Source organism: Prionailurus viverrinus, unplaced genomic scaffold, assembly GCF_022837055.1.
Source record: "Prionailurus viverrinus isolate Anna unplaced genomic scaffold, UM_Priviv_1.0 scaffold_65, whole genome shotgun sequence".
In the NCBI taxonomy this organism is placed as follows: domain Eukaryota; kingdom Metazoa; phylum Chordata; class Mammalia; order Carnivora; family Felidae; genus Prionailurus; species Prionailurus viverrinus.
In genome coordinates, this window is record NW_025927627.1 from 382279 (window position 1) to 386381 (window position 4103).

Sequence of the window (4103 nt, forward strand, 5' to 3'; positions counted from 1 at the left end):
TTGGCTGTCAAGGCCACACACGTCGATAAGCCCCTGGTCGAGGAGGCCTCCGGAATCCTCTCTGGAGCTGCAGCCGGGCCTGGGAAACGACATGGTGAGATTCCAAGTTCCATGCCGAGTCAGCCTGCACCGCTTCTGGACCCCAGGCGCGTGATGCTGTCCGACCTTGGAATTGGGTCCCCATGAGGAGAGAGCCTTAGCTAGGGTTAGGGTTCGGTCCAGGGACGTCGCCAGGGCCGAAGCGACTACGGTCTCGTGATCTCCCTCGAGGGCTGAAGTGAGGGCCCATGCCAGGAGGCGGCTCAAATGCAGGATTAGGTGTCGAGGCAGGCTTAGGTTCCGGGGGATGGTCCTGGTTCGTGGTAGGGTTAGGGTTAGGGTTAGGTCACATGAGGTTCCAGGCGCTGAACTCACAGCAGGGCAGTGGTCTCCCCGAAGGGCTGAGTTGAGGGCACAAGGGACGGTGCCGGTCAGGGTCCCTCTTTGGCTGCCAAGACCACACACGTCGAAAAGCCCCTGGTCGAGGAGGCCTCCGGAATCATCTCGGGAGCTGCAGCCGGGCCTGGGAAACGACATGGTGAGCTTCCAGGTTCCTTGCCGAGTCAGCCTGCACCGCTTCTGCTCCCTATGCGTGTGATGCTGTCCGACATTGGAATTGGGTCCCCATGAGGAGAGAGCCTTAGCTAGGTTTAGGGTTCGGTCCAGGGACGACGCCAGGGCCGAAGCGACTCCGGTCTCGTGATCTCCTTCGAGGGATGAAGTGAGGGCCCATATCAGAAGGCAGCTCAAATGCAGGGTAAGGTAATGAGGCAGGCTTAGGTTTCGTTGGAGGGTCCTGGTTCGGGGTAGGGTTAGGGTTAGGGTTAGGTCCCAGGAGGTTCCAGGCGCCGAACCCACAGCAGGGCAGTGGTCTCCCCGAAGGGCTTAGTGGCGGGCACAAAGGACGGTGCCGGTCAGGATCCCTCTTTGGCTGCCAAGGCCACACACGTCGATAAGCCCCTGGTCGAGGAGGCCTCCGGAATCCTCTCAGGAGCTGCAGCCGGGCCTGGGAAACGACATGGTGAGCTTCCAGGTTTCTTGGCAAGTCAGCCTTCCCCGCTTCTGGACCCCAGGCTCGTGATGCTGTCCTACCTTGGAATGGGTCCCCATGCAGAGAGAGCCTTATCTAGAGTTAGGGTTCGGTCCAGGGACGTCGCCAGGGCCTATGCGACTCCGGTCTGGTGATCTCCCTCGAGGCCTGAAATGAGGGCCCATGCCAGACGGCAGCTCAAATGCAGGAATAGGGATCGAGGCTGGCTTAGGTTTCGGTGGAGGATCCTTTCTCGAGGTAGGTTTAGGGTTAGGGTTAGGTCCCAGGAGGTTCCAGGCGCCGATCCCACAGCCGGGCAGTGGTCTCCCCGAAGGGCTGAGTTGAGGGCACAAGGGACCGTGCCGGTCAGGGACCCTCTTTGGCTGTCAAGGCCACACACGTCGATAAGCCCCTGGTCGTGGAGGCCTCCGGAATCCTCTCTGGAGCTGCAGCCGGGCCTGGGAATCGACATGGTGAGATTCTAAGTTCCATCCCGAGTCAGCCTGCACCGCTTCTGGACCCCAGGCGCGTGATGCTGTCCGACCTTGGAATTGGGTCCCCATGAGGAGAGAGCCTTAGCTAGGGTTAGGGTTAAGTCCAGGGACGTCGCCAGGGCCGTAGTGACTCAGGTCTCGTGATCTCCCTCGAGGTCTGAAGTGAGGGCCCATGCCAGGAGGCGGCTCAAATGCAGGATAAGGGAATGAGGCAGGCTTAGGTTCCGGTGGATGGTCCTGGATCGTGGTAGGGTTAGGGGTAGGGTTAGGTCCCAAGAGGTTCCAGGCGCTGAACTCACAGCAGGGCAGTGGTCTCCCCGAAGGGCTAGGTTGAGGGCACAAGGGACGGTGCCGGTCAGGGTCCCTCTTTGGCTGCCAAGACCACACACGTCCTAAAGCCCCTGGTCGAGGAGGCCTCCTGAATCCTCTCGGGAGCTGCAGCCGGGCCTGGGAAACGACATGGTGAGCTTCCAGGTTCCTTGGCAAGTCAGCCTGCCCCGCTTCTGGACCCCAGGCTCGTGATGCTGTCCTACCTTGGAATTGGGTCCCCATGCTGAGAGAGCCTTAGCTAGGGTTAGCGTTCAGTCCAGGGACGACGCCAGGCCGAAGCGACTCCGGTCTCGTGATCTCCTTCGAGGGCTGCAGTGAGGGCCCATATCAGAAGGCGGCTCAAATGCAGGATAAGGGAATGAGGCAGGCTTAGGTTTCGGTGGAGGGTCCTGGTTCGGGGTAGGGTTAGGGTTAGGGTTAGGTCCCAGGTGGTTCCAGGCGCCGAACCCACAGGAGGGCAGTGGTCTCCCCGAAGGGCTGAGTTGAGGGCACAAGGGACCGTGCCGGTCAGGGTCCCTCTTTGGTGTCAAGGCCACACACGTCGATAAGCCCCTGGTCGAGGAGACCTCCGGAATCCTCTCGGGAGCTGCAGCCGGGCCTGGGAAACGACATGGTGAGATTCCAAGTTCCATGCCGAGTCAGCCTGCACTGCTTCTGGACCCCAGGCGCGTGATGCTGTCCGACCTTGGAATTGGGTCCCGATGAGGAGAGAGCTTTAGCTAGGGTTAGGGTTCGGTCCAGGGACGTCGCCAGGGCAGAAGCGACTCTGGTCTCGTGATCTCCCTCGAGGGCTGAAGTGAGGGCCCATGCCAGGAGGCGGCTCAAATGCAGGATTAGGTGTCGAGGCAACTTAGGTTTCGGTGGAGGGTCCTGGTTCGGGGTAGGGTTAGGGTTAGGGTTAGGTCCCAGGAGGTTCCAGGCGCTGAACTCACAGCAGGGCAGTGGTCTCCCCGAAGGGCTGAGTTGAGGGCACAAGGGACGGTGCCGGTCAGGGTCCCTCTTTGGCTGCAAAGACCACACATGGCAACAAGCCCCTGGTCGAGGAGGCCTCCGGAATCCTCTCGGGAGCTGCAGCCGGGCCTGGGAAACGACATGGTGAGCTTCCAGGTTCCTTGGCAAGTCAGCCTGCCCCGCTTCTGGACCCCAGGCTCGTGATGCTGTCCTACCTTGGAATTGGGTCCCCATGCTGAGAGAGCCTTATCTAGGGTTAGGGTTCAGTCCAGGGACGTCACCAGGGCCGAAGTGACTCCGGTCTGGTGATCTCCTTCGAGGCCTGAAATGAGCGCCCATGCCAGACGGCAGCTCAAATGCAGGAATAGGGATCGAGCCTGGCTTAGGTTTCGGTGGAGGGTCTTTTTCTGGGTAGGGTTAGGGTTAGGGTTAGGTCCCAGGAGGTTCCAGGAGCCGAACCCACAGCCGGGCAGTGGTCTTCCCGAAGGGCTGAGTTGAGGGCACAAGGGACCGTGCCTTTCAGGGACCCTCTTTGGCTGTCAAGGCCACACACGTCGATAAGCCCCTGGTCGAGGAGGCCTCCGGAATCCTCTCTGGAGCTGCAGCCGGGCCTGGGATACGACATGGTGAGATTCCACGTTCCATGCCGAGTCAGCCTGCACCGCTTCTGGACCCCAGGCGCGTGATGCTGTCCGACCTTGGAATTGGGTCCCCATGAGGAGAGAGCCTTAGCTAGGGTTAGGGTTCAGTCCAGGGACGTCGCCAGGGCCGAAGCGACTCTGGTCTCGTGATCTCCCTCGAGGGCTGAAGTGAGGGCCCATGCCAGGAGGCGGCTCAAATGCAGTATTAGGGGTCGAGGCAGGCTTAGGTTCCGGGGGATGGTCCTGGTTCGTGGTAGGGTTAGGGTTAGGGTTAGGTCCCAGGAGTTTCCAGGCGCTTAACTCACAGCAGGGCAGTGGTCTCCCCGAAATGCTGAGTTGAGGGCACAAGGGACGGTGCCGGTCAGGGTCCCTCTTTGGCTGCCAAGACCACACACGTCGAAAAGCCCCTGGTCGAGGAGGTCTCCTGAATCCTCTCGGGAGCTGCAGCCGGGCCTGGGAAACGACATGGTGAGCTTCCAGGTTCCTTGCCGAGTCAGCCTGCACCGCTTCTGTTCCCTATGCGCGTGATGCTGTCCGACATTGGAATTGGGTCCCCATGAGGAGAGAGCCTTAGCTAGGGTTAGGGTTCGGTCCAGGGACGACGCAAGGGCCGAAGCG